This window comes from Cupressus sempervirens, chromosome 6, assembly GCF_028749045.1.
Source record: "Cupressus sempervirens isolate cs-2001-9-10 chromosome 6, ASM2874904v1, whole genome shotgun sequence".
Classification (NCBI taxonomy): domain Eukaryota; kingdom Viridiplantae; phylum Streptophyta; class Pinopsida; order Cupressales; family Cupressaceae; genus Cupressus; species Cupressus sempervirens.
The window spans coordinates 87,925,439-87,937,726 of record NC_143123.1 but is presented as its reverse complement, the minus strand read 5'-3'; the positions used below and the strand labels follow the sequence as shown (position 1 = coordinate 87,937,726).

General features: G+C 34.1%; 1 pseudogene across 1 annotated transcript; it reads right to left on the bottom strand.

Moving 5' to 3' along the window:
• Nucleotides 1–5,168: 5,168 nt before the first annotated feature.
• LOC149551316 (ethylene-responsive transcription factor ERF011 pseudogene) lies at nt 5,169–5,961 on the bottom strand (annotated as a pseudogene). The gene has a single exon (XR_016353288.1). The product of XR_016353288.1 is annotated as an ethylene-responsive transcription factor ERF011 pseudogene (transcript).
• Nucleotides 5,962–12,288: the final 6,327 nt, after the last annotated feature.

The following is a 12,288-nucleotide window of genomic DNA, read 5'->3' as shown; positions in this document are numbered from 1 at the left end:
CGTATGTTTTTGTGTCGAACTCCATGACCAAATTAAACAAACCATTCTCGTGTAAAACTTTTGAGACCCTTCTCTCCTAGTCATATCCATCTTGTAGTATTTATCTTTAAGGATTAAACACACCTTTCCTTGATTAATATCACCACATGTTTCTATATCAAAATAAATAAGCATTCTCAGGTAAAGTATTTGAGACCCTTCTCCAATAGCCATAACCTTCTTGTAGTATTTATCTTTAAAATAGTTTTAGGCCTCTCTCTCTCTCTCTCTCTCTCTCTCTCTCTCTCTCTCTCTCTCTCTCTCTCTCTCTCTCGCCCCCTCTCTCTCCCTCTCTCTCTCTCTCTCAAGATGGTAGGAATAACTTTGACCTTCATATAGCATGAGTTGAATCTCAATATGGTTTTTCTTTCCTTTGCTACTTCACATAAAATTATGGGGTTCACATGTATAGTATTGTTTACTACTTATCCTTTTCAATTGATAAGTTTGCTAATGCTAATTGATGTGCAATTGTGATTGAAAATGTCTTTAAGTTTATGGTGAAGACAAATTCAATCTTCCTTGTAAATCTCAAGGTGTGTTCAATAGAGAAACTAGGAATATGGATGGTTTGGTGGATTAGGATCTACAAAGAGTAATAGAATATGATTACTATAATTTGAGGGATCTTTAAGGGTTATTGTTTATATGTGTCAATGAATTGTTGGATAGATGTAAGTCCACATATGTCAATAGATAACTTGATGACTAGTTGGATGTATGGATTGAAAGGGGAGGATTTGGTTGTTTAATGGAATATGTTTTGTATGGTTTTATTAAAGAGGGTTATGGGTTAATAGATTTTGTGATGGATTAGGGTATGCACAAATTGATGAATAGTATGATGGATGGTTAGATGAATTGGGATCTACATGGTTGAACAGATGGCTAAAGATAGTTTAATGGAATGAGAGAAATATGGGTGAATAGATAGGGATTAAGACCAGTCCAACTTTGATTTTTTATTCAAAATATTTCCTTTAAACGGACACCCAAAGCTATAATTTTGTGGTAACTAGATCCTATATTTTTGAGGTACCTAACAATGACATATTTGTCTTGAACTAAAAATAAATCTAGTCTAGAAAAACCTTTCTTAATGTTGGAAAACTAATGGATTGATCAAGGCATTTGTACATATCCATAGTGTTATCATCCTAATTATGATATCTTGATCTACACAATTCTTCTTGTTATTACTAACAAATTAGTTGTTACTTTGATTAATGAACTTATTAAGAAATGGGTACATTTGTTTCTTTAATTAATTTTACAACTCATTTATTTTGATTTTGGTTTCACACGAGTTTTGCACAAATGGATGGATGAAGACAAAGAAGACATAAAACCATACTATGCTAATTACATAGAGTTTCTTGGCATGTAATCTCCCAAATATCTTGTCTTGGTTATAATCAAAAAATACTCAATATCTTAAAAGCATTGAATATGGAGAATTAAGACCATTCATGTAACACACTATTCTATTCTTGAAAGCATACAATGAAATTTTTTTGAACACTACTTGCTTAATAATGTATCACAAATGATGAACAACCCAACATCTTTTTATGCTAGGTTCACACAATGGTGTCTATGAAATACTTGATCCGTTTAAAGGTACATGAGACCCAATTACCACATGACACATACTAATGTGGTTTTTGTCTAATGTATAAAGTGTGATGCCTCTATTCATTCAATTGGATACTATATTGTGGAAACAAAAGATTGACTTAAAAATATGAGTGAGCCAACAAGAAAATAGGCTAGCTATTGCATGATATTGGAAATTCCCTTAGAGATTATTGTAGAATGTGATATAGGGGCACCAAAAACATGTCAGATGCTCCCAAAACTAATCCTTGTTGTTTAGTCATCCTTTCACATAATGTTGGAGGAAAAAATGTTCCAATGGATAGCAAAATTAAAAGTTGAAACCCAAGTGTAGTCTACTTACACACTTGCACTAAATAAACTCTAAACCTCAATAACATTACTTGATTCTACAAGATCTTACACCTATCTTACATGTTGTAAGCAATGTAGATGGAAAGAAAGATAGGTAAACAATGTTGTCAATGTTTACCCAAAGTTCTACAACATCCCAGATGATGACTTGCACCATTTGAAAATATTTTGTTGGAGTGGGAAAATCTTATGTAAATGTTTTCATCATATAGAGAATGAAATATGACTTACTAAGGATTTAATAATTGCAAGCTAGAAGCAAATGAATGCAACCAAATATGATGCATGACACGTCAATCACATCAAACAAAAGGATTCCGCATTGGAAGAAGAAGACACTGATAAAAAAACCAACATGGGGGAAAAGTAGACAAGAATGAATGACACTTATTTTCACAAATGAAGCATTAAAATAATATTAGCTTTAAGTGGACTTTATATTCTTGGTAGGCGTGAGTTTGATAACAACAAAAAATGGGATGTCATTGCTATAAAGCAACATTTACATGAAACTACAACACAAATCATAAATGCAAACATGATGACAACAAGAAGGCTTATTAACTTTGACATTCAAGCTATTCATTGTTAGAAAACCAAGAGATAACACTAACAATAATTAGAAACTACAACAATTATCCCTCTTACTAACAATAATGAAGATATTTCCGCAATCGCTCATAGTATTAAGATGGAACTTTTGGTTTTGATTTTGTGCCATATCTTTGCACCAATGTTTCGAATCACACTCAATGATCCATCATTGGGGTGAGAAAAGCTAGAGGAGAAAAATGAGAAGTTGCAAACCCATCAAAGTAAATATAAGGATGTCGAGAATTGAGCAAAAGAAGGGCACAATGATCTAGACAAGAAAGAGCCAACCAAAAGAAAGTTTGATAAAGAAAAGAGGTTTGATAAAGAAAAGGGTTAAAGAAAGAGGAAGCCAAAAGCCAAAGATAAAGAGAGGAACAAAGAATGAAATAAAGGAGTGGAAGAAATATGAAAGCTAACGATAAAAAATAGAAGAGAGAAAATGACAAAATAAAGAAAGACCAAAGTATATAAAATTAACATAAAAATGAAACTAAAAATAATAAAGGTTTGTGTGTGTGTGTGTGTGTGTGTGTGTGTGTGTGTGTGTGTGTGTGTGTACATATACATACATATGTAGATGTACACACACACACACCCACCTTCATTATTTTTACCGTTTATCTATTAAATTTTTAGTTTCATTTCTATGTGTTTATTTGTTTGTTCCACTTTCCTCTTTTAGTCTTGTATGTCTTATTTAGTTTTTTACATTTTTGTCTTTCTTTATTTTGTCATGTTTAGTATTATTTCTTTCTTGGTTGATTTCTCCTTTCTAATTTTATCTCTTCTATTTTTTATCATTAGGTTTCGTATTTATTCCACTCCTTTATTTCATTCTTTGTTCCTCTCTTTATCTTGTTATGGTCCTCTTTATTTTATCTTTGTTATTGTTGTTGTTGTTGTTGTTGTTGTTGTTGTTGTTGTTATTATTATCAGCATCTTTATCATTCTCCTTATTATTATTATTCGGAGAATGATAAAGCTTTTGGCTTCCTCTTTCTTTAAACCTTTTCTTTATCAAACCTCTTTCCTTTATTTAACTTTCATTTGGTTGGCCCTTTGTTGTCTTGACCTTTGTGCCCTTCTTTTGCTCAATTCTTGGCATCCTTATATTGATTTTGATGGGTCTGCAACTTATCATTTTGTTCCTCTAGCTTTCCTCACCCTATTGATGGATCATTGAGTGTGATTTGAACTGTTGCTGCAAAAATATGGCACACAATCAAAACCAGAAGTTGCGTCTTAAAATTATCCTTCTTTGAAACCAATTTACATGATCATTTAAGGAACGGATATGAGAAAATGTTAGACAATCACTTGCATAAGAAACACACTAAAGCGTAAGGCATCACAACAAAAAAGCTAGGTGTTGATACTAGCTCCTACAAGAGTTGCCACATTCAACATAAGTGCATCAACTATACATTCAACGCTAAATATTCCTATTAGAGAAATGCATCCATTGGAAGAACAGGTTGTGACAATATTCTAAGAAGATATAAAGGATATAATATACATCCTTATGAAACGAGCTTCACAGGGACAAAGCTACTATTAAAAATAGACAGCCAACTATGAAAGCATTCTCCCACCATTGTCACCTATACTTAGGTGGAATCTCCATAATCTCGGTTACTGACCTCGCATAATTACCACTGCACACATATCAATGACTAACACTACAAAAAACAACAATCGATCTTAGCAAAATATAGATGTAGGGGCTAACATTCACAACCATCTCCAGAGTCAAATCATTAAACAACCTTTGCATTCAATTGATGTTCTTGTTTAAAAGATACTTCAAAATGCAAACAACTTGTACACCCCTATGAGCATCACCTAGATCCAATAAGTGCTAAGTGTTCCATTTATTCTCATGAGAGATGGATTCATGTTGAATCACTACTCATGAATCATGGGTCAATGAGTTTGACTCAAAATCACACAGGTAAGCCCTGATAGCAATATCACAACTTGTACACAATTTCAAGGAAAAAAATGAAGCCTAATTGTGACAATTCTCTCACTAACAAATCAATGTACAAAACTCAATACAACTATTCTCTTAAGAAATTAAATATTCGAAACCTCTCTAATTTTCTCTCATAAAATTTTCCATCTTACTCGTTGACTTAGTCTATATAATTGACCTCATAATTTACTATTTTCAAAACTTTTCCTATTTTAAATTTCCAAGCTTTGAAGAGAGTAATTTTTATATTGTTACAAGACTTGTCAACTTAATACATTTCATTCATTCCTATTATGATTCTATTTCCTAAAATTGCACATCACCCAAAAAAAGCTTTTGAAAATACTTATTCTGAACGAAGACAATGTCCATTTCTATTAACTACTTCTTCTGGCTTTCAAGATATTCTCAGAAAAATTACACAAATCATATTTGGCTATGAGCATAACCATTGCACTTCATAAGTGAAACAGTAGTTATATCCTGATTCTAAATTAGGTAAAATTGGAAGTAGTCGCACCTATCACCTCAAAACGAAAAAAACAGAACAGCACAGTAATGAAAAGAAGATCCTCATCATCATAAAATATTTCCACAAAATTTATAAGATTTCCATAAAAAAAAAGGTTTTCAAAAAAAAAAAAAGTAAAGTGTTGATGTGTTACAATAAAATTACATGTTCAGTTCAGAGGGCCCCTTGCGTAAATTCTATTTTGAAAATAGAAACCAACGCCCCGCCTATCCTCCACTACTCGGACAAAACAGGCATCATCTCCTTGCTTGAAGAAATCTCTCTTCCTCTAAAAGCTTCACACAATTTCCCACCCACAAATTGGTCTTGCTGCGATTCGAAACCGGGACCTCCACGCTCAAATTGCTGCGAAGCCGCGACCAAGGCAGCGTCCACAGCCGCACCAACTCCGGCGGCCTTCTTCTGAATATCCTGGCTCGTCATTTCGGACCGCGGGGATTCGAACTCGAGACCTCCAAAAACATGAGGTGGAAAATTCAAAGACGCAGATTTTCCCCTGAGATAAAAGGCAGCGGTATCATAAGCTTTGGCGGCGGCTTCCGGAGTAGCGTATGATCCCAACCAAAGGCGCGATCTTTTATTCGGCTCTCTTATTTCACACACCCATTTTCCCCATTTTCTCATTCGAACCCCACGGTAAGGGTTTGTTTTCCCTCTGGACTTTCTGTCAATTGACGCCTCTTCTGCCTTTTCCGTCTTCTGCGGCTGCGGCTCTTTCACCATTGTCGATTCCCTTTTCCCGACCACCGAAAATTAGAGTCAGAATTGCTATTTGTGTTGTTCGTGTAAAAAATGCATGAGTTGACGGCGACTGGGTTTGTGTATACTGTTACTTGACGCAACCCTGAACTTGTCAATTTTGTACAGGGTGTTCTGGAGAAGAGAGTTATCTCTATTTTTTTCTTTTTCGTCGGTGCGACCGACGGCGATTTTGACGGCATTAATTGTGTTCAGTTGGAAGAAAAACCGTCGGAAATGACGGTAAGATGAGAGGTCGGTTCAATAAAATGGTGTAATAAAGGGGAAAAATGTTTTTGTTTGGTTCTTCCAAAGCTATGTGTTGTTTTACACGTTTCTCTTTCCTCTCCAAGAGTTTTACACAGTTCGCATGCTAGTAGTAATCTAATAATAATAATTGCAATATTTTTTTATTACTATATTTGCCATACGCATAGTATTTGATGGAGGTATTTGATTATGATTTATCATTATATTACGCAGGTTGAGTTTAAATGTGAGAAGAATATTGTTTAGAAATTTAGTGCGAAACACGTGGGATTGTATTGAATTGAATTGAGCAATATTTCAATGGCTCAATGTCCCTTACATAAATTTGAGAAACCTCATTTTTTTTCACTTTCACACTCTTCTTTATTTTTTAATCTTTTCTTTTTTGCCATCTTTTTATAATGTTTGTTTATCTGTTTAGGTTGTTAGTTGTTCAAGTTGGGACAGGTTGTATCATTTCAAAGTGTGAGATTGTTCATCTTTTTAGGTTGTTAGTTGTTCAATTGCAGACATGGTTGCATAATCACAAAGTGTGAGAAAAATGGGTGGAAGACATCCAAAGAGAACGAGAACTTGCATATTCTACGATAGGATGTAGTGGAGACAACATGAGATATTATCATGGAATGTAAAGCTTATGATGGTTGCATAATCACAAAGTGTGAGAAAAATAGGTGGAAGACATCCAAAGAGAACGAGAACTTGCATATTCTATGATAGGATGTAGTGGAGACAACACGAGATATTATCATGGAATGTAAAGCTTATGAAAATATATGTACTCAGGTCAAAAACAACTTTGAAGGTTAATAACATGCACCAATTATTTGATGAAGATAAGATTGACAAGAATGGAAGCTTTCTACTCAAGGTTCATAACGTAAGAGTTAACATCAAAATAAGAGTGAAGATAGTTTAAGGTTGTTATTCCTTGTTTCCTTAGACTATTAAGTCTCGTGGGCGACATTAAAATCATTCATTCATCCTCTCTTATCCTTTCCTTGAGCTCTTTGCTCTTAGACCACTTAGACTTGTGGACATTATTTTCATTCATTAAGGTAATGGTGGAAACCTTGTGCTCTTGAAAGAGAGATCACAAGTTAGAATCTTCCCAAGTAGGGTATGTAAAGCTTGTGCATGGAGTATAGGGTATTTTGATATCCCATTTTACTATAAGTCATATCTAGACCCAAAAATAAATTGCACATTATGTTGGAGTGTAAGAGGGTCTATTTCCATTTTGCACAATTAGATATATAATAAATGAAGTATAAGGTAGTCTCACATTACTATTAGCCATATTGAGACCTAAAATCAAGTTATCTAATACAATGCACTATAAGAAGATGGTTTTCTATTTTCCCCTTTCTTAGAGTTAATGACTATTCATAAGTATAAGCAAATGTTTAGATTTGTTGATTCAAATATCCTCCTTTGAGATTTATATTTAAGAGGAGTCTAAATAAAGGATACTCATTGATTATTATGGGTTATATTTAATTAGGTTGGGAACTAATAAAAATTTAAAACATCAAGATTTATAATTAATATTGTTTATTTTAAGTTACTTTTAAATAAATATTATATCTACAAATATATAATTTAAATTAGAATGCTTGTGGAACTATTTATAAGGATGGCAGAGGGTATGAAAGGAGTCTATATAGAGAAAAGGCATCATGGTGTTTAGAATGACACATTGTAGCAAATAAGATTTTACTGTAAAATACAATTCAACAATGCAAATAGATACCCATTAAAGCATATATCATGGCAATACAAAGCTAGTATATGTAATCTATACACATGAAAGTCATAATAAACAAATAATAAATGAAATGTACACTTTGATGGCAAATTAAGATGCAATCATTGGAACTGACAAGATTATCTTGGAAGATCAAAATACATCCCCCAGTTAAAAATTGCAAGATGAAATTTTATCCTACATAGCATATAAATATGCAAAATAGTGTCTTATATATAAAGGCAAGGATAAGGAGTTGAGAAAGTAGGACTACTCCTCCAAGAGTGAAGCATGTGTAGGATTCTTTAGGACAAACATTAGGACACATGTTAAGTCCACATAACTTGAGACAAAAAGTAAGATTGTTCTCTAAGTGATCTTAACATTAGTGTGAATATAGAACCAACTGGGTAGTAGGTAAACATTAACTAAGTTGGTAATAATGTTGTTTAGATTGATATTAATAACATAGAAAAATAAACGTGATGAGGATGAAGGACATGCACATGAGTAGATATCAAAAATTAAAATAAATGGCATACCATAGCATAGCATTCGATGTAAAAACATGTTAGTGTGAACCATTGAGAATTGTGTCTCAACCTTGCAAGTTTTTTCTGGAAAACTCTAGAATTTTTTTAGAAAATTCTAGAATTTGTTTGTGGTAGTTTTCCACATGTTTATGAGTTGGAAAAAGGTGTATGAGTTGTTAAAAATGTGTCTCATCTATAGAACAATGTAGAAGGGCTATTTTTAGAGTGTAAACAACTCATTATATGACTTTTATGGGGGTCTAAACTAGAGGACAAAATTATCGAAGAAAATGGTATTCTTGGAATTACAAATTACAAATGGGTAACATGTGGCATGGTTGTTTTGCCCATGGTTTTGTAAAACTACAAATGGTTTCCAAGTGGCAAATCACTATAAAATGAGGTCTTGGGGAGATGTTTGAATCATCAAGTTCAATTTGCAAGACTAGTGTTAGAAGGAGTCTCTCTGAGCCCAAATTCGAGTTTGAGTTGTGGTGATGCGCTCCTATAAGAACTTGCATTGCAAGTCTATTGTAATCTTCCAAATTTGAGAATACATTGTGTGAGTTTTGGAGGGTGGGATTTTTCTTCCAGAAGGGTTTCCCCATGGTAATCATTGTGTTATGTGTTCATTGTTATTTTTATTATGTTATTATGCATTTCTTGAGATCTCTACAATAGTTAGTTGAATTTGCATAATCGTCCTCTCAAAGATTAGTGTAGGAAGCGATTTCACACACCTTAGCTTCCTTACAAGTGGTATCAGAGCTTGGCTAGTTTTGGTTCTATTTGTTGGGTTACAGGGTTTTTTGAGCTAATCAAGGTTTGAGTGGGAGCTTGTGTAGATGTTTTTATTTTTGTGTTGCAGGATTGCAAAGATGGCAAGCACATAAGGGAGGATTGATGTAGAGAAGTTTCCTAGCACAAACTTTGAAATGTGCAAGCTGAAGATGGAAGATCTATTGATTGATTGGGATCTATGGGATGCAGTCGATGAAAAGAAGCTGAGGCCCACAGATCCAACTTTAGCTGCAGAGTATGATGTGAGAGACAAAAAAGTTAAAAGTCTCGTCAGATTGTGTCTTGCAGACTCTATACTAATTAATGTCCATGAAGAACCTACCGCGAAGAAGCTTTGGAAGAAGCTAAGTGAGATCTATCAAGTGAAATAATTTGTGAACAAGATTGTCTTGAGGAAGAAGTTGTATTCCTTGAGAATGGAAGAAGGTGGATAGATTTATGAGCATCTTGAAAGTTTTAATATGTTGGTGGTAAGGTGTATTTGGGTGATAACTTAGTTCTTGATATTGTTGGTTGTCGAAGTATTCGTGTGAAATTTTTTGATGGTAGAATTAGAATATTTCATGGTGTCTTGCATATCCCAGGACTAGTGAAAATTTTGTTATCTATTAGTAAACTAATAGATGCGGATGTGCATGTATAGTTTTCTGAAGCAGGTGTGAAAATGGTGAGAGGTTCTATGGTAATAGCAAGAGGAAGTAGATTGGGTACATTGTACTAGCTTGATGCATGCATGGTTGAGTGCAATAGTACTTCTGATAAGATTGTGAAGGGGACTACTTTGTTGGAGAAGGAGAGGGTTTCTCTTTCAACAGATGGTCGTGGTTTTTGGATACCCAAGGGTGCTCTATCTACTAAATCAAAGTTACCTACAGAGAAGATTGTGTTATGGCACCAGAGACTCGGCCAAATAGGTGAGAAAGGTCTATGAACCTTAAAGAATAAAAACTTTGTTGATGGGTTGAATGATTGCAATTTTGTCTTTGATTTTTGTGAGCATTGTATCTATGTTAAAAAAAACCACATTCAATTTTACTCAAGTTCTCATAAATTCTCATATATTTTGGATCTAATTCATTCATATGTATTTGGTCCAGTTGATGTTCCTTCTATTGGTAGATCAGTTTATTATGTTTCTTTCATTGATGATTTTAGTAGAAGAACATAGGTTTATTTTCTTAGAAGTAGAGCTGAAGTTTTTAGTCATTTCAAAGAATTTAAAGCAATGGTTGAGTTGCAGACTGGAAAGAAGATAAAACATTTGAGAATTGATAATGGCGGTGAATATTGCTCCAATGATTTTGACACATTTTTTTAAAGATTGTGGTATTAAAAGAGAGAAGACAACTCCGTATTCTCCACAACAAAATGGAGCTATAAAAAGAATGAATAGGTCCTTGATGGAGAAGGCTAGGAGTATGCAGAGTGGAGCTAGACTGGAACAAAAGTTTTGGGCCAAAGTTGTAGCCATTTCCTACTACCTGCTAAATAGGTCTCCTACATTAGCTCTTGTTGATAAGACACCAATGGAAGCATGTCCGGGCCACAAACCTTCACTTAGACATCTAAGAGTTTTTGGTTGTGAGGCATATGCTCATGTACCAAAGGAGAAGTGAACAAAATTGGACAACAAAACTGTCAAATGTATCTTCATCATATATAGTTATGGTGTGAAAGGATACAAGCTTTGGGATCCTATTTCACAAAATGTATTTTACTCCAAAAGTGTTATTTTAAAAGAAATTGAACCTTCTTCTGTTACAGTGCAGCCATAATAGAAAAAGAAAAGAAAGATGTGATTTAACTTCCTGCTACACCTAAGAAAATTGAATCGAGGCCCTTAGAAAGAAAAGTTGTTGAAGAGAGCTCTACAAGTTCTGAATCATCAGAGGAAGAGGGAGAACCTAATCATGAACTTGAACCTAAACCTGAACCTGATCTTGTTTGAAGGTCTAGTAGACAAAGGAAAGCACCAAAAAGGTATGGATATTCTCCTAATGATTGGAGATGTATATTTTCTTTGAATGCTAATATTGATGAACCAAAATTTGTAGAAGAGGCTCTTGCTATGAATGATTCAGAGTCCTGGAAGATAGACATGGAAGAAGAGATGGCAACTCTTAAGAGGAATGACACATGGTACCTTGTACCATTTCCTGAAGGATGGAAGCCTATTGGTTGTAAATAGGTGTTCAAAAGGAAGATGGGTTCAGATGGAAGCATTGAGAAGTATAAAGCATGATTGGTTGCAAAAGGTTACTCCCAAGTTGTAGGAATTGATTATGGTTAAAAAATTTCTCCTGTAGCAAAAATGACATCCATTCAATTTTTACTTTCTATTGCAGCAGCTTATGATCTAGAAGTTGAGTAGATGGATGTGAAAACAACTTTCCTTCATGGAAATTTGGAGGAAGAAATTTTTATGACACAACCAAAGCACTTTGTGGTGAAAGATAAAAGTTATTTGGTTTGTAAGTTGAAGAAATCCTTGTATAGTTTAAAACAGAGTCTTAGGATGTGGTACCAGAAGTTTGATACATATATATTGAGTTTGGAATTTGTGCGATCCAAATCTGTTCACTGTATATACTACAAGTCTAATGGTGATTATTTCCTGGTTATTGCCTTATATGTTGATGACATGTTGTTTATTGGCAAAGGAAAAGGTTTGATTGCAGAATTAAAATCTCAGTTCTCAGTAAAGTTTGAAATGAAAGATCTTGGTGCAACAAGGTACATTTTGGGAATGGAGATTATAAGACAGAAAAAATAGAAAGCTTTGGCAAGGCCAAAGTAACTATGTTGGTAATTTTCTAAGAAGATTCAATATGCAGGATTCTAGAATATTGAGTGTTCATGTTACTATGGGAACAAAGCTTTCTAGCTCATAGTGTCCTTCATCCCCATTGGAGATGAAAGAGATGAGTCAGGTACCATAGCAGAGTGTTGTTCGAAGTTTGACGCATGCTATGGTCTATACAAGACCAGACATTGCCAAGCAGTGGGAGTACTTTCCTATTATATGTCTAATCTAGGGAGAGCACATTGGGATGCAATAAAAAGAGTTTTTAGATACTTGCAGGGTACC